The sequence below is a fragment of the Pseudophryne corroboree genome, chromosome 7 (assembly GCF_028390025.1).
Source record: "Pseudophryne corroboree isolate aPseCor3 chromosome 7, aPseCor3.hap2, whole genome shotgun sequence".
In the NCBI taxonomy this organism is placed as follows: Eukaryota; Metazoa; Chordata; class Amphibia; order Anura; family Myobatrachidae; genus Pseudophryne; species Pseudophryne corroboree.
Window position 1 is genome coordinate 430,012,124 of NC_086450.1, and position 19,950 is coordinate 430,032,073.

The following is a 19,950-nucleotide window of genomic DNA, read 5'->3' on the forward strand; positions in this document are numbered from 1 at the left end:
TTGGCTGGTGCCTTTATCACCTTGCACATATCACTGATTTATCACTTCCTTATGCCTTCTCCAGGTTAATACATCTGCCCCTGTGTTTGAAAAATGACAGTTAGGAGCTGATTGGTTGGTCATTTATTTCTTTCCACTTTATCACTCTCCAAGGCTAAATAGGCTGACCATATTATCCCTTTAACCTGGGACACTCATGAATTACACAGGTTCTGTGGCTGGCTGACTACAAGCCTGCATTTCACCTGGGTTTAAGCAGCCACAGAAACTGTGTAATTCATGAGTGTCCCAGGTTAAAGGGATAATATGGTCAGCCTAGCTAAGTACATCTGCCCCATCTTCTTCAGTCTCTTTGGCTGTTTCTGTATACTCCGCATTGGTAGTGGATCAGGCAACAGTTGGCTGAATATTGCTTGCCCCGCTGATGGATGGGCCTGCCAAAGCAAATTTTCAGTGTTCTCAATCCTTAGGGTGTGTACACACGGTGAGATTCGGACTTAACCGATTCTCACTGTGCGACAGGGGCCGGGTCGGCACTTAGCCAGTATCGCAAGCACATAATGAGTGTGCTTGCGATCCTGGTTCTGTGCGATTTTGGCTAAGTGTCAATCTTGACTATCTCTTCTATAGAGATAGTCAAGATTGACTTGCCTGCACAGTCTATTTTTGCTGCCGATGCCGACCGCGCGGGGCCGCGCATCGGCATCGAATCGGGATCGCAAGGTGACTGTCACCTTGGGATCTGCACTAACTTTTCTTCCGATTCTGACTATATAGTCAGAATCGGCAGGAAAGATCTCACCGTGTGTACACACCTTGTTTAGCTTTAAGGTGCTTGTACGCTTTCAGTGTCTGTGGATGTGTTTAACAACTAGCAAGTGTTCTCTTCCTGGGTTGATTGCAAATTGGCTAACATGGCTGCACGTGTACCTAAAAGAACTGATGCTGTTTTGAAGGCACAGGGTGATTTGATTTAGATTTCTCTTCTGTTCATTTACTTAGCATTTTGTTAATTGATATTAACACTTCTATTTTTGAAAGCATTCTTATTTTGCAGCATTTTTTCCACACCTGCCTAAAACTTTTGCACAGTACTGTATATACTCAATGGCGTCAGAAGGGGCGTGCGGCGGAGTGCGGCATGCACCCCGGGGGGGGACACCATAATGCCAGCTTCTCACACTCACAGGAGCCGGGTGCTGCAGTGTGACAGTTTTTTGCAGCACTCGGCTCCTGTCATACAGTGCATTTACTGGTCTCTAGGAGCAGCCCAGCTTCTTCGGGCGATGCTGGGCTACCCCCGGAGTGATGTCACCGGATTCCACCATGAGGCCACACCCATCCGATTTAGGCCACGCCCTTTTCACTTACAAGCGCGCATCCGACGCTTAAAAGGGTGCAGAGTGCGCATCGGGTGTCACCAGACCCGGTGATGCCTCTGTGTATATTATATATTGGTGGTGACACAGTAGTATTTGGGGTATCTGTATAGTCTCCATTATAGGAGACACTCTGGGGCACGTCCTTTACTATGGATAAAAAGAGGAGCAGCAGTAGCACACTTGGCAAGTTGGAGGTCGCTCCTCTGGCAGTCTAGGGCCAAGGGGTAAATTTACTAAAGGTTCTACAAAGTTTACTAAAGGTTCTGAAAAGTGGTGATGTTGCCCATCACAACCAATCAGATTCTATAATTTTCTAGAATGCAATATAGGAATGATAGACAGAGTCTGATAGGTTGCTATGGCAATATCACCACTTTTCATTTTTAGAGCCTTTAGTAAATTTACCCCCTAGTGCCCAGACTAAAGAAAGAGCGATAGCGTGCGGAGCACTCTCGCTAACAAATTGGCCATGTGGAACTACGACTGGAGGCATAGACTAAGATGTATCAAGCCTATTAGCTAGTGGAGACATAGGGGCCTATTATCACCCCAACTCGCACTGCGATAATTGATTACATCGCAGGGATGCATCAATTATCACATGCAGGGACAGAGCTTGCGGTCAAGCTCTGTCCCTGCGATGCCTCTTCGCAGCATCATCTGGGTATTTTTCGTAAAAAATACCCCAATGTCCTGCTGCGCATGCGCCGCCTCCGCCGACATTACCGATAGCGCCGCCGCCCTGTCGACCCCCCTGTCGCAACTACTTCTGCACGCCACGGACACCCCACCACCAGCAGGATAATATACTCACCTGTCCAGGGAGCCGGTCCGCGCTGCTTCAGGAGGCTGCCGGGCGCCGGGTCCTTCTCCTGCGCTGTGACCCTCGGTGCTATAAAGTGCGCTTCCGTTTTGCAGCGTCACTTTACTGCACCGGGGTAACATTGCAGCACATGGGGGACCCGGCACCTGGCAGCGCTGACCGGAGCAGCGGACACCGGCTCCCTGGACAGGTGAGTATGGTGTGGTTTGTTTTTTTACACTGTGATGAGCTTGTATGTCCATCGGACATACATAGCTGATCACTCTGCCGGGTCCCCGCTCAGCTTTCTTTGCCAGGGGCAGAGAAAGCTGGGCAAATGACGCATTAGCGCAGTGCTGCCCTGTGAACTCGCCAGCCTGAGCTGGCGAGATTATCACAGGGCACACTGCGATATTTTTTCACATTTATTTTTTTTTTTAGTAAATTTGGCCACATCACATTTCCCATTATAAGTATGGGGAATGCGATGTGGGTTACTAAAAAAAAGGTGAATTAAAGGGTTTTCATGAAAAACTGCTCCAAATGCCCTTTAATACATTCAGGTGATACTAAAATAGTGTGAAAAGGGTGTGATACAGAAAACACCCTTTTTCAGATTATTTTAGTAAAAATAATGTTAATAAATAGACCCCATAGACATTTCGAGATGTTGCCCATAGCTACCATTCAGCTTTCTATCATTTTACTGACTTCATAAATGTTAGCTTGAATCTGATTGGTTGCTATGGGCAATTTCTCCAATTGTCTACGTCTCCACTCTGTAGAAGGTTTATTACATTTCCCCCTAAGTGTCGCTCATCACGTTTTTGAACAAAGGATGAGCCATGAAAAGGCAGAGAATAAATGCCGCAGAGGGTAACGCTGGAGTCATGGGCCATAGTATGATGACGCTACATTACGTCAAGAGAACAATATAATATCAGCCCTGCAGGTGTGGTTACTCTACTGCCACAATATACTGCTGTAAATCTGGTACATCGAGTTCTCACAGACCCTTGTCTCTAGCATCTGACGTAAAGGAGAGGCCAGCACAAAGCAGTTACAGGAAAAGTTACTGTAAGCCCAAGAAAGTATGTGAGATATTATTGTATCACTCCGCAGAGTAGATCCATTCATACATACATTCATACATATCACTATACACAGACACAGACAGGCTGCAGGATAATGTAGGTACAGGTGGTGGTTACATTTACTGGCAGTCAGTAAAACATAAAACTTTCAAAGTGACAAAAACTGTACACATACACCATCCTTCTAACTCTATTCAACTAAACACGGCGGCCGCGTCTGCGTCTTATACTAATGCTGCGGGCTATTTTCACAATACTGAGACACCCAGTTGCAGTGCATTTCCGCCATCGTACGCACCATCGAAATTTGCACTAGCGCTATGGCTATTACGCCCCCATTTTCTAAAATACTACCTGTCACCATCCCTTCCCTGCCCCCTGATGGCCACATTATGGGGGTAATTCCAAGTGGATCGCAGCAGAACATTTTTTAGCAGTTGGGCAAAACCATGTGCAGTGCAGGGGAGGCAGATATAACATGTGCAGAGAGAGTTAGATTTGGGTGTGGTGTGTTCAATCTGCAATCTAAATTGCAGTGTAAAAATAAAGCAGCCAGTATTTACCCTGCACAAAAACAAAAATAACCCATCCAAATCTAACTCTCTCTGCACATGTTATATCTGCCTCCCCTGCAGTGCACATGGTTTTGCCCAACTGCTAAAAAAATGTCCTGCTGCGATCAACTTGGAATTACCCCCTATGTCATTAATGCTGCTCTGTGACCATCATCACAGAAACAGATTTACGTTTTACACATGCAAAGTACAGATCTTGTGCATGCGCAGATCAACGAACATCGGAGAAGTATGTAATCCATCGGGTGTGCGTAGTCGTACAGCTCTGAATTTGGCCTATTATCAATTGAGACACTAGAAGGGGATAGCAGGGGGAATACATTCTACCAGGAGCTCATTAAGGCGCAGATTTAACAACAAACGATATTCTTGTTATCACTCGTTACAGATGATAAATGGTGTACAAGCCAATCAGCTCATTACTGTCATTTTTCAAACATGTGACAGTTAGGAGCTGATTGGCTGGGGCACCATTTATTATTCGTGACGAGTGATAACAAGAATATCACTTGTTAAATCTGCCCCTAAATTCTGTGTTTAGCGAGAAACTGTTGTGCTACAAGCAGCCTCTAGCAAATGTTTTCTGGGCGGAACATTTGACCCCCTTTTGATCCCCTTAGGAGTCGAAAAATCCATGCTTGGTGAGTGGCTGCAAATAACTGTCATATAAAGTTTATACAGTTAGGAGGCTGGACACAGAAATAAGGGGGTGTGGTCTCATGGCTAGAGGGTGTGGCCTCATGAGAAGTGCTGTGATTGCAGACCATGCCCCATTTTCACCAATGTGGGGGCATGACCAGCACTTTGTGAGCTGCTGGCATGCCCCCACACCCTCTCTCACGGTGAATACCGCACAACTGCTCCCCCACCACGAGTCACTGCGACCCACGGGTGAGACAGGTGGACAAAATCAGGACAGTTGGGAGGTATGTGTTACTATACATTAAATTAACCCAGAAGAATGACATTTCATGCATGCATAAAAAACCTATGTACATACGTGCATATATTCAGTCTGAGGCATCTCATGATGCAACCAGCTGGTCAAAACTAGACTATGGAACATGCCAGGAAAGCGTAGAGGTAAGGTGACAGTGTTAGTAGTAAGTGTGAAAGTCACGTTACCTTATTTGTACACAATATAATAATGTAATGGCGAGTCATATGTACAACAGAGAAAGGTGCTTCCATAGCATTACTAATAATTGTGAACGTTGCATTTACTATATAAATATAATTATTTATAAACCCAAATACAAATGATAAATACAGGTAAAATACATGCAAGCGTTTACTTCCTCTATTTAATGATCAAATGGGACCTTTCTTTCCTGCCAAATCCAAATGGAGGTATCAATGAGGCTACATGAACAGGTGGCTGAGACTTCATAAAGTATAGCAGCTGCCCTCATGAATGAGACACGCTACTATCAGTATCTGGATGATAGATTGACAATGTATTGGTAGACAGTCAATAGGTCGGCACCATACGGTTGACATGCATTAGGTTACCAGGTATAAAAGGTCGACATGATAATGGTCGACACATGTTATTGGGGGTTTTCACATGTTTTCCCAACATTTACTTGATTTACTATCCACGTGGAGATCTATTGGGAATAGTAACCTGTCCGAAGCGTGGTGAGCATCTACGTATGTACTGATGGTGGTCACATAACATGAAATATACAAGGTTTGGCCCCAAAAACTGGGTTGGCCATTTCTGTGTTGACCGTTGTCATGTCGACTTTTTGTCCCTGTTGACCTTTTGTACCTGTCAACCTTAACACCTGTTGACCTTTTTTTATCTGTTGACCTAATGCATGTCATCCATTTGGTGTTGACCGTCTATTATACCACACCCATATCAGTGGGAGGGGTCAATACACACAGGAACTCTGCAGGGAGAAATTCCCATGTTGGCCCCTCCCCCTGAATGTGTGATGTCATGTCGAGGGGACAGGACCAGTTAGTAGCAGAGCTCCTGGGAATCTCTCTAAGCAGACGTGTCACAACCAATTTGGGGAGGGGGGCCTCAGTCGGTATCCGGACTCCAGGTCGACACAACTTAGGTCAACACCACTTAAGTTGACACCAATTTGTCGACACACCTTGGGTCGACACCTGAAATAGGTCGCCGTGGACGATATGTCGACATGAACAAGGTCGACTTGGAAAAGGGTCGACATGAGTTTTTCACTTTTTTTTTACTTTTTCATTCTTTACGATCCACATGGACTACAATTGGGAACGGTAACCTGTGCAGAGCGCAGCAATAGCAGAGCGAGGCACCTTGACCGAAGCATGGCGAGCGAAGCGAGCTATGCGGGGGACACTGTGCACTAATTGGGGTTCCCGGTCACATTACGGAGAAAATGACACTAAAAAACTCATGTCGACCTTTTCCCATGTCGACCTTGTTCATGTCAACCTATTTTCCTTGTCGACCTTTTTCATGTGTCGACATAAGGTGTGTCGACCAATTGGTGTTGACCTAAGGGTGTCAACCTAATTGGTGTCAACCCTGAGTCCCAGACCCTCTCAGTCTGTGACTGTGTCGTCATACGCAGTTGTACAGGCTCCGGCGTCTTAGATCCAACAGACATTCTAAGCAACCATGGCCCTCATTCTGAGTTGTTCGCTCGCTAGCAGATTTTAGCAGCATTGCACACACTAGGCCGCCGCCCTCTGGAAGTGTATCTTAGCTTAGCAGAATAGCGAACGAAAGATTAGCAGAATTGCGAATAAATAATTCTTAGCAGTTTCTGAGTAGCTCGAGACCTACTCCTACACTGCGATCAGCTCAGCCCGTTTCATTCCTGGTTTGACGTCACAAACACGCCCTGCGTTCGGCCAGCCACTCCCCCGTTTCTCCAGACACTCCCGCGTTTTATCCTGGCACGCCTGCGTTTTTCCGCACACTCCCAGAAAACGGTCAGTTTCCGCCCAGAAACACCCACTTCCTGTCAATCACACTCCGATCACTTCAACGATGAAAATTCTTTGTTCGGACATGAGTAAATTTACTGAGTTTTGTGCTAAAATACTTAGCACACGCGCGCTGCATACCATGCGCATGCGCATTTTTCCCTTAAGCGCTCCATTGCAAAAATCGCCAACGAGCTAACAACTCGGAATGACCCCCCATGTGCATCTGTTGGTGCGGAAGATTAGGGCTGCCGCCAGTGGACCTAATCCCTGTGGCTGTGGACATTGCATATGAAAACGCAATTGCGATGTAATTTGCACGATTTGCTGAATCAGGCCCTGTGAATCTATGTCCAGGTCACATTTATGAGAACAATCCCTTACTCTCCTCACCCTATGTATTTTCACCCCTCACCATTGACATTTTGAGAAGAACCAGGAATATCTGTACACATACATATTCAGCTGTAATATCGAAATCTATCTTTTGCGCAGAAGCAACAGTCGTTCGTTCACCTCTACATAAGCTCCAAAGCGTCCAGTGAACGTATAACCTTGTATTGGCTCATTTATTCATTTTATTCAATTAAATTCACCCTTAAGAGATAAAAGAATTGCAGGACTGAAGAGTAAGTAATTTGGGGCTGCGTCATTTCTTGTCACTTCTATTTATCCTGTTACATTAAACCTGTGACATAAGCAAAACCTACTGATGAGTAAACAGGCAGGCCAGCCTAGGACCCCACTATGGCACATTCCAATCTGTGTGTCTCACCTGAGACTAGGAAGGGTACGGCTCACGCATGAAGTGTCACATCACAAGGATGAAATCTGGAGGCACACCCTCCTGTACTACCTAAATACACAATTGCTGCAACATCCATTCTCTGCTCTGAGGCCAGTCTCTGCATAACACTGGTATGTATCATGCAACATTATCATTGTTCAGTTGTAACTGTAATGCATTGCCATAACATGTACATAGAACAGTTATTACCTACATTTGAATTCCCCCCAATGTGTTATTTTAACTCTTTTTTTTATTTTTTGCCTGTGTAACTCTACAACTGTCAGCTGTACATCGTTCTAGGTTTTCAGGATGTGTCTTTGAAAATGTCCCTATTTTTTTTTTTTATTGACCGGTTGCCGTGCATCATGCCTCTAAATCGAATTTAAAACCTAACTGTCATCTCCAAGTCAGTATTAGCCCCCGGAACCTACGTACAGAGCTTAACAGTATTTATACTACAAGGTAGAATGTACTTCTTGTTGAGTTTTTCCAGTTTGGTTCATTTGTTGAATTGTCTTTATTGCTTTATTGTATATAACCATATGCGATCTGCTAATTCCAATACACGTCATTCACTTTATTACCCAAAGTTGTGCTCCCATTTATTAATGTTTGCAAGTTCTAGTTTTCAATTTGCACCAAATTTGCATTAAATGTACCCTAGGTCTCATGTGATGCACACTGAATGTGCCATACAAAACACCTGCGTTTTAGTGTGGCACTAAGATGGACTTCACTGGGCACTTCATCTGTTAGAGAGGTCTCAGACAACCAAAAAACGCACCAAGGCGTGCGCAAGGTGAAAACAGCGGTAGGTGAAAAAGGCTCCTACCTTATAGTGTGGGGTAATGCCCAATCTCTACCACTATAGCTGCACATACACCTAAAGATTTATTGTCCGATCTGGCTGGTTGCAACTAAAATTTGGTAATGGATGAGAGCAAATGACAATTGACCTATAGCTCCCAAACACTGAAAAACAGACAAAAATGGTCAGAACAATTGGTTAAATCCATTTGATTCAACCAATTTGTCTGAACAACCGTTTTGGCAGGTTTCAGGCATTTCGTTGCAAATGGTCAATTGTCATTTGCTCTCATCCATTACCAGATTTTGGTTCCAACCAGGCAGATCGGACAATAAATCTTTAGGTGTATGCGCAGCTTTACACCGTATGTTGGTTTTGCCTATAAAAATAATGGGCACTTTCTCCAATCCGGAGACTGTTCTATTTGGCATTATGATAGGATGCAAAGAAAATTCACAGTGGTGTCTAAGCTATGAGGGAATCAATTTACAGCTGTGCAGCTGTGATGTTTGGCTGCGCACATTGCCACATAATACAGTGACCGAACGCCTGTATATGAAACAAAACAAAACTGTAACCTGTTCAGACACTTTAGAGAAGAAGGCTGCATGTAAGTGATGCAGAATCTGCATTCCTCCAATAATCGTAGGAACGCTGTTGAATTTGAATTCTGTTCCTGTAAAGTGGAGTTGGATAACTGCTGTGGAACTACAAGTCCCGGCATGTGGCTCTCCGGCTGTAGTGGAACTGAAAATCCCATGCTGAGAGTAAAAAGAGGAGTGAGTCACAGGTTCCCTACTTCTGCTGGGAATCACTTCACACCCTCTGATGTGATCACATGAATGAGTGGCGTGGTGAAGGACAGATATTGACAGGCGCTGACTGAATGGAAAGTGTGAATGTGATGCCCTGATCCTAATGCATAGATGATATGTAACAGAATATCACAGAGTGAGATGTGTGTTATCTTATAGGACTAATATAAAGGGCACTCTTTAAGTTGCCCAAAATACAAAGCATCTCTCATGGAAGATGACGCACTACTCTGACTTTATAAAGGACCTGAGAATGACACACTGTGCTGATCGGCTGTGTATTTTTAATTAAATACCACCCGTGCAAGTGTTGGATAGCAAAATACATAATAATGATGACTGGAATCATCAGAAATGTCTTCTCTCAAAGACAAAGCGTTACTAGCGCTGAAATGAATGTACACTTGATTGCGAAGCACACCTTGCATGTTTCTGCACTGCGCATACTCCCGGAACTGAGTATACGCAAGTATGCATGATGCAGAGCCGTATTGCTTTTAGATCACATCTACATGTCTACAGAGATATAACGGGGCTGTAATGAGGGCATTCTCGCGTATGAAATAATCAGTGAGGGCGTATTGGCACAACAACAGCAAAAGGGGGATGCAGGTGCACTATGCATTCATTACTACTCAAAATGTATTTAAATATTACAACTAAATATCATATAAGAGGGTGTTAGCATAAATTTGGCCAAAGATATGGGCTTAAACAAATCCCTCTTGCGCTATAATAAGATATAATATGGCTGGATGTTCAACAAATCAAACTTGATTTTTATATATAATAATTTAATGTATAGAAAATCAATATTTCACAAATAAAATAACTAGACCGGTCTTATGCATAACATCTTAAAATCAAATGTATTATATTAAACATTCAAAGGAGGTGGATCCTAAAATGTTTCTGTGTACAGAATGGTATAATGCTGAACTATAGTTGTAACTCAGTCCACAAACGCAGGTCCGCTGATATAACTAAATATCATATAAGAGGGTGTTAGCATAAATTGGGCCAAAGATATGGGCTTGCCCACCAACGTCCAGGTCACGTCTTTATTGGGAAAGTCCCTAACATTGTAGGTGTTTATGTTTGGGTTACAAAGCACCCCCAAACCAGCCCAGCCAACCCCCCACCCCCTCACCCCAGGGCATCACACAAATGAAAGATAACAGTGAATGATACAAGAGAGAAAAATGTGTAACACTATCTTTGATTTGTGTGATACCCTGTTTTTTTTTTTTGGCTGTGCTGGTTTTAGGGTGCCCTGCACCCCAGACATGAACCCCTAGAATGTTAGGAACTTGCCCAATGAAGAGGTAACCTGGTCGCTGGTGGGCAAGCCCATATCTTTGGCCAGATTTATGCTAAACACTTCTTATATGGTAATTAATTGTAATATTTATTTCAACTGAGTAATAATGATTGCATAGTGCACCTGTGCACCTGCATCCCCTTTTTTTCTATGTGAAGTACTATAAACCTCAGCAAGGTAGCACCTCTCATTACAAACATCTAGGGTGTGCAGTCTAGAGCCGCTCCCCTTATATGCATTAAGCACGGCAAGTTTCATACAACTATACATGTGAATATAATGCATTTATCTTCATACACCCAACACAGGAGTAACATGCCCCCGCTTTCCGTCTAACGCTGCGACAGGCCCAATATGAGCTAGAACAGAGTGTTATCAGTGAATTGTACAGTACACATTTGCTAATCGGAAATAAATGTATTATTTATTGTTATTAACTTTGAATTTTTGGGGAAAATAAGCGGCAGCCTATAGAACCAGAATGTTGTTATGTAGGCAACAGAAAAATAAAAAACATTGGGGCAGATGTATTACCCTGGAGAAGGCATAAGGAAGTGATAAACCAGTGATAAGTGCAAGGTGATAAACGCACCAGCCAGTCAGCTCCTAACTGTCAATTTACATATTGAAACTGATTGGCTGGTGCGTTATCACCTTGTGCTTATCACTGGTTTATCACTTCCTTATGCCTTCTCCAGGTTAATACGTCTGCCCCAATGTTTTCTAAATCATCTGGTAATCAGTTGAGGAATATGTAATTCATAGATTGGGTATGGGTGACCGGCGTTTGGAATGCCGCCAGTCACCATACCGAAGCCGGGATCCTAGGGTTTAGTATGCTGGCGGGGGGGAGCGCAACAAAGTCCTTTGCGGGCTGGGTGGTGAGCTGAGCTCGCCACAGGTTCTATTCCCACTCTATGGGTGTCATGGACACCCACGACTGGGAATTGGCCCTGTTAGTCGGCATGCCAACTGTCAGGATTTTGAGGGGTTGGTAAGCAGGCATCGGTATTGTGAGCAACGAATAAACAGTATACTGTATAAAAACACTGAATGTTATGGTCGCACACAGATATACAGTCAGGTACATAAATATTGGGACATCGACACAATTCTCATATTTTGGGATCTATACACCACCACAATGGATTTGAAAGGAAACAAACAAGATGTGCTTTAACTGCAGACTTTCCGCTTTAATTTGAGGGTATTTACATCCAAATCAGGTGAACGGTGTAGGAATTACAACGGTTTCTATATATGACTCCCACTTTTTAAGGGACCAAAAGTAATGGGACAAACTAAACAATCCTAAATCAAACTTTCACTTTTTAATACTTTGTTGCAAATCCTTTGCAGTCAATTACAGCCTGAAGTCTGGAACGCATAGACATCACCAGACGCTGGGTTTCATCCCAGGTGATGTTCTGCCAGGCCTCTACTGCAAATGTCTTCAGTTCCTGCTTGTTCTTGGGGCATTTTCCCTTCAGTTTTGTCTTCATTAAGTGAAATGTATGCTTAATCGGATTCGGGTCAGGTGATTGACTTGGCCATTGCATAACATTCCACTTATTGTGGATCCGCATTACTGATGAGGTGGTATGTTTTGGATCATGAGCAGTCCTTTCCTTCTCCATACTCTTCTCTTCCCATCACTCTGGTACAAGTTGATCTTTGTCTCATCTGTCCATAGGATGTTGTTCCAGAACTGTAAAGGCTTTTTTAGATGTTGTTTGGCAAACTCTAATCTGGACTTCCTGTTTTTGTGGCTCACCAATGGTTTAGATCTTGTGGTGAGCCCTCTATATTCACTCTTGTGAAGTCTTCTCTTGATTGTTGACTTTGACACATATACACCTACCTCCTGGAGAGTGTTCTTGATCTGGGCAACTGTTGTGAAGGGGTTTTTCTTCACCAGGGAAATAATTCTTCTGTCATCCACCACAGTTGTTTTCCGTGGTCTTCCGGGTCTTTTGGTGTTGCTGAGCTCTCCGGTGCGTGCTATCTTTTTAAGAATGTTCCAAACAGTTGATTTGGCCACACCTAATGTTTTTGCTATCTCTCTGATGGGTTTGTTTTGATTTTTCAGCCTAATGATGGCTTGCTTCACTGACAGTGGCAGCTCTTTGGATCTCATATTGAGAGTCGACAGCAACAGATTCCAAATGCAAATGTCACACCTGGAATCTACTCCAGACCTTTGACCTGCTTAATTGATGATGAAATAACGAGGGAATAGCCCACTCCTGTCCATGAAATAGCTTTTGAGTCGATTATCCCATTACTTTTGGTCCTTTAAAAAGTGGGAGGCACATATAGAAACTGTTGTAATTCCTACACCGTTCACCTAATTTGGAGGTAAATACCTTCAAATTAAAGCGGAAAGTCTGCAGTTAACGCACATCTTGTTTGTGTCATTTCAAATCCATTGTGGTGGTGTATAGAGCCCAAAATATGAGAATTGTGTCGATGTCCCAATATTTATGGACCTGACTGTAGGTTTCATTATGGGCATATAGGAGATCTGACCAGGCATGATACAGTAGCTTTTACAATATGGCTTTAGAAAGCAAATCTAATTTTTAAATGAAAAAACTAAACAGGATAACCATGTCTCCTGAAATGTATTAACTCCATATAATCAGCCTCATACTTCCACTCGGCACCAATATGATAAAAGGAACCCATCTGATTTATAACATACTGGGTAAGAAAAAACAATTTGTGTTCCCTAATGCACACTGAGTGAGTAATAATACTACATAATAATCAGATAATACGGAGATCTTAGTTGCGTATATCTGCAGATATAGGGTTAAGCCCCCAGGCCGATCGACAAGGCTTCTCCGTCACTGGGGTTCCATAATACTAGGTATGGGTCCGGGGTGCAGGACCCCATCATGCCAGCACAGGTCGGCTACCCCAGGTCAGCACACAGGTGAAAATTAATAAGGGTTAATAAGAAGAACAGAAGTATTTGTGCATTATAACATACTGGGCCAAACGTAATAGAGTGAGAGTTTCAGACAGTTAGAGATTTGGTAAGGTTTTTCAGGTTTTTTTAAAGTGGCAATCATTTACACTGCAAATCCAGGTTGATCTTGCTGTGTAAATGATTGCCACTTTAAAAAAAAACTGCAAAACCTTACCAAATCTCTCACTTTTTGAAACTCTCACTCTATTACATTTGGCACTCGGGTACATGAGGAATATGAACAATTAGTAAATTAGGTTTCAGAAACATGTCTTATAAAAAAATATATTGATTATTATATGATGTGTGTGCTTATATATTTTTAATAACCTATTGAATTATGTATATTTTTGCAAACTTTTTGACTTGTTTGGTTAACTGGCCATATCAAACCCTAATACTAAATTCTATTAGCGCAGTTTCCTGTTGTTGATTTCATTGGTGTTTTTTCCCCTTTCTGGGAATTTTTAGTGTGATCCCACAGGCACGTGCAGGTTACTTCTGCTATATAAGAATTCAACGTAATTTTTATAATATTTTTTATTATAAGTTTTGTCCGATTAACGCCTGAATAATTGGAAGTGTTTATAAAAAAGGCAGAACGGTAACGTGATCCCAAACTGTACACCATCACCCTGTATCTTACTTAATGTTCTGTCACACAGGCAGCCGATATTGGGGTCAGCATGAAGCCTTCTCCGATACAGGTGGCGGTGCTTCTCATCACAGGTATATATTTCTGCCGTTCTATACAGAATATATGTACTATATGGGGTGCCATCCCGAGAATCTCGAAATGAGTGTATAAATAAATGTTAAAGATAATTATACTAATAATGATAATCTAAGGATGGTGGGGTGTTAGTGTTGGCCTCCTTTGGTGTAGACTGATCTGTTAAATTTATGGTATCTAGAAGAGAATCTGGTCTTTAGGTCGACTGCACTTAGGTCGACACTCATTAGGTTAACCACTATTGGTCGACATGCATTAGGTTTTTCGACATGAGTTTTTCACTTTTTTTTTTCCATTTTTTGAATGTTTTCATACTTTACGATCCACGTGCACTACGATTGGGAATAGTAACCATCTCCGAAGCATGGCTCGCGAAGCGAGCCATGTGAGGGTACACGGTGCACTCATTGGGGTTCCCCATCACTTTACGAAGAAAACTACACACAAAAAACGCATGTCAACCTTCTTCCATGTCGATCTTGTTCACGTCGACATAATGACCATGTCGACCTATTTCAGTTGTCAACCTAGTCACTGTCGACCAATAGTGGTCGACCTAATGACTGTCGACCTATGATCCACACCCTCTAGAAGTCATGGAAGAAGTTACAGTTATTCTGTTACAGGCCAATGCTCCAAGCACTGTGATAAGAGAGAGGGAGCAGGACATGGTAGAAGCAAGATATGGAGAGTGTAGAAGATGGAGGGAACAGGGCATGAGGGGAGCAAAAAATATGGGGCACAGGACATGGGGAGAGAAGGAAATTTAGGGAGCAGGGAAAGGTGAGAGTGGGAAATGTAGGGAGCAGGGAATGGGGATAGCAGGAAATGTAGGGAGCAGGGAAAGGTGAGGGCAGGAAATACAGAAAGCAGGGAATGGTGAGAGCAGGAAATGTAGGGAGCAGGGAATGGTGAGAGAAGGAAATACAGGAAGCAGGGAATGGTGAGAGCAGGAAATGTAGGGAGCAGGGAATGGGGAGAGCAGGAAATGTAGGGAGCAGGGAATGTAGAGAGCAGGGAATGGTGAGAGAAGGAAATGCTGGAAGCAGGGAATGCGGAGAGCAGGAAATATAGGGAGCACACAATGGTGAGAGAAGGAAATGCAGGAAGCAGGGAATGCGGAGAGCAGGAGATGTAGGGAGCAGGGAATGGTGAGAGCAGGAAATGTAGGGAGCAGGGAATGGTCAGAGAAGGAAATGCAGGAAGCAGGGAATGCGGAGAGCAGGAAATATAGGGTGCACAGAATGGTGAGAGAAGGAAATGCAGGAAGCAGGGATTGGGGAGAGCAGGAAATGTACGGAGCAGGGAATGATGAGAGAAGGAAATGCAGGAAGCAGGGAATGGTGAGAGCAGGGAATGGGGAGAGCAGGAAATGTAGGGAGCAGGGAATGGAGAGAGCAGGAAATGTAGGGAGCAGGGAATGGTGAGAGAAGGAAATGCAAGAAGCAGGGAATGCGGAGAGCAGGAAATATAGGGAGCACAGAATGGTGAGAGAAGGAAATGCAGGAAGCAGGGATTGGGGAGAGCAGGAAATGTAGGGAGCAGGGAATGGTGAGAGAAGGAAATGCAGGAAGCAGGGAATGGTGAGAACAGGAAATGTAGGGAGCAGGGAATGGGGAGAGCAGGAAATGTAGGGAGCAGGGAAGAGGAGTCAATGTAGGGAGCAGGGAATGGGGAGAGCAGGAAATGTAGGGAGCAGGGAATGGGGAGAGCAGGAAATGTAGGGAGCAGGGAAGAGGAGTCAATGTAGGGAGCAGGGAATGGGGAGAGCAGGAAATGTAGGGAGCAGGGAATGGGGAGAGCAGGAAATGTAGGGAGCAGGGAAGAGGAGTCAATGTAGAGAGCAGGGAATGGGGAGAGCAGGAAATGTAGGGAGCAGGGAATGGGGAGAGCAGGAAATGTAGGGAGCAGGGCATGGAGAAGAGAAGACAGCAACATAGAAAAAGGGAGAGGGAGGAAAATAAAATGACGGCTTACAAGGTAGCTGAAGATGGATGTATGGCAGAGGAAGTATACAGTATAGGGATTGTGAACACTTTGTAGGGAATACAGTATATATGGGCATTACTATGGGTTAAATAACTTGGGTTATTAATGCTGGGCACACACTGGCCGATATATCATCCGTTCAAGCCGATATGTTGCATGCCCGCCAGCGGGTGTGTACCGCCGATATGTCTGTGAATGACGTGTCGTGCAGGGAGATTAGATTTGTGAACGGTGTGTCTGACTCTGAGCTCACATCTAAACTGAAGTGTAAAAATAAGGCTGCCCAGAATACCTGGTCCTGATCCTCAGGTGGGAGTATAACAGAGAAGAGCAATAACCTCTGCTCCTGGCCAAACAATGTTGCAATACTCACTGGCTGCTTTGACTGAGCCAATACTGCAATATTGTTTGCCCAGGTGCACAGTTAAGCTGGTACACACTAGACGATATAGTGGACGACGTGCCCGATTCCGACACATCGTCCACGATCACGGCTGGATTATAGGAGGGGTGACAGGGGCGGTCGTCCTGGGGCTCCCACACATTAGGGGCCCCCATAATCTGTCCCCCAGACTCACTGTTCAGCGGCTCAGCTGTCCTCTGAACAGCAGTGCCGCTGAGTAGCTTCCCTACAGTCAGCACCGACAATGTGCACCATGTGAGGGACGGGGTCCAGAGCCGCGGCGACCGGCTCTTTCCTGCCTGTGCCGCAGCGGCTCTGGTTAGTCAGTGCCTCGCGGGATAATGACATCAAATCCCGCGAGGCACTGACTAACCAGAGCCGCTGCGGCACAGGCAGAAAAGAGCTGGTCGGCGCGGCTCTGGACCCCGTCCCTCACATGGTGCACATCGTCGGCGACCACAATATTGTCTAGTGTGTATGCACTATGGGCCTAATTTAGACTTGATCGCAACAGCAAAATTGTTCTCTAATGGGCACAACCATGTGCACTGCAGAGGGAAGGGGAGGGAGGGGGGGGGGGGCAGATGCAACGTGCAGAGTTAGATTTGGGTGGGTTATTTTGTTTCTGTGCAGGGTAAATACTGTCTGCTTTATATTTACACTGCAATTTAGATTTCAGTTTGAACACACCCCACCCAAATCTAACTTTCTCTGCACATGTCACATCTGCCCCATCTGCTCTGCACATGGATTTGCCCACTAGAGAACAATTTTGCTGCTGCGATCAAGTCTGAATTAGGCCCTATGTCGCTGACGATATGCACTCCGCGCATTGTCAGCGACATCTCCCGTCGGCCGTGCAAGCATGTCCGACGGGCAGTATCGCCAGTAAGGGCCATACTGCCAAATGCAGCATAGCCCCCACTTCGCCTCCCTCTGCTGGTGGCACCGGGTCCAGTTGCTGACGACATCGCTGGGGACACACGTTATCTAGTGTGTACCCAATTTTACTTGCTATGTAGCAGAAACCCCATTTATTATTGTATTTTACCAATACGTAAATCATTGCTGTTGTTTTGATACTTTTCCTGTGCATTGACCAGAGCTGTACAACAGGTAAATGAGCACACCTGACCAGCGCACAGAAATGCACCACTGCTGTGTGACCTAATCTCTGCGCTAATAACTATTGCAGAGTAATAGATGAAACTAAAGGTGAATACACACTGAGTGATTTTCCCGCTGCCCAGCGATGTCAGCGGGTGTGAATGGCTTTCCATAGCAGGACGCTATAGAAAGCCGTCCACCCCACCGTTCATGAAGCGGGGGCGCGCATCAGCGCTCACCGCTCATCGCCAGTGTATACACACTGGGCTGTTTTTAGCTAAAAGCAGCTCAACACACCAAAAGTGAGCTGCTTTCAGCTCAAAATCGCCCAGTGTGTATGGGCCTTAAGGCTTTAATATATCAGCTTATAACACTGTACAAAGCAATATTACTTCACTTTGCCGGAGGCAATTGACATGAGCTAAATGACATCTCATTCACTATTTTCAGGGCTCTTCGTGACCGTGTCATCTGCTGTAAACACAGTAAGACTCCACCTATCTGAACCTAATCCTTGTGCGATGCTGTGGGGAATGCAGTTTGCCACTCCTGAGAAACTAGCCTCTCTATCAGAAAAGATGCATTTGTTTCCTTGATATTGTATTTTCAGATATACTTGGAGGAGATGTGTCTAAAATTGGAGAGAGATTGGAGAGAGATAAAGTAGCAGCCAATCAGCTCCTAACTGCCATGTTACAGGCTGTGGGGGTAATTCAGACTGCATCGCTGCAGCGGCACCGATTGCAGTCTGAATCACTTTGTGGAGTGCGCATTCGCGATCGCCTCTATCTGATTGACAGGCAGAGGCGGTCGCGGGGGAGGGAGGGGGGCGTGCCAAAGGCATTAGAATGCCGTTGGCAGGGTGCGTTCCGGAGGCGTGTCCGGACCATTGGGGGGCGGGCCGTGGCAGCTGTATGACGTCACACGCAGCCGCTGCAACCCGGGACGCGGCGAGTAGCGGCCTGCCAGTGTGCAGGAGCTGCGATGGCAGGGAGCCACTCACCAGGTACAAAAGCATCGCCGCCATGCCATGCTTTTGTACCTCTGCGGGGGAAGGGGGAGTAGGGCCTGACATGAGGGGCAGACTAGCCCCGTGCTGGGCGTCCCCCCGCATGTCAGAGTAAATGATCGTAGATGTGATAAATTTAGCAAATCTATGATCAGATCTGAATGACCCCCTGTGTTTGAAAAATGATAGGAGTTGGTTGGTTGGTACTTTTTCTCCGTCCACTTTATCTCTCTCCAAGGCTTAGTGAACAGACCCCAAAGTACCAACCAATCAGCTCCTGTCATATTTCAAACACAGCCTGTAATATGGCAGTTAGGAGCTGAAGGGCTGGTACTTTATCTCTCTCCAATTTAGCTCTCTCCAAGCTTTGATAAATATCCTCCCCAACCAATCCCCTCCTAACTCTCATTTTTCAAACACAGCCTGTAACATGGCACTTAGAAGCTGACTGGTTGGTACTTTTTCTCTCTCCGCGTTATCTCTCTCCAAGCTTTGATAACTCTCCCCCACTGTATGCATACTTCACACGCAGAAAACTAAAAATAAGGCTGTACTGGGATTTTCCAGAAATAATAGAGATCAGAAGAGTTTTGCTCCCAGACAAATAGGGTGTCTTTAAATAAATATAGTGATGATGATATCAAACACATACAGCAACTGCACAGGACATATGTCAGCCATACAATGGCCTTGCGCCTATTTAACCATCTGGCACATACTGTACATAGTGGCACACCCTATATTGATTTTTAGGCAGTTCCTTCAAGCACAGACATCACCCTGTCTACTGCCAAGTGATGTGCCAGCAAATTACATAATTACATTGCCATTTTATGCTTGCCATTGAACTTCACCTCAGCAGAGTAAACAATATGGCAGCTCCCATTGGTGTTTAGTAATATCATTTGTGGTAAATATACTGTGTATGTCCATAGTTTCTGCAAAATAAAGTCTTATGGTGAACTGCACAGCATTTGACTCTTTTAGGGGGACATTTACTAAGCAGTGATAAGAGCAGAGAAGTGAGCCAGTGGAGAAGTTGCCCATGGCAACCAATCAGCACTGAATCTATAATTTGCATACTATAAAATGATACAGAGCTGCTGATTGGTTGATGGGGCAACTTCTCCACTGGCTCACTTCTCCTCTCTTATCACTGCTTAGTAAATGTCCCCCTTAATGTCATAGTATATTATATTGTCTGTAATTAGGGTCTTATT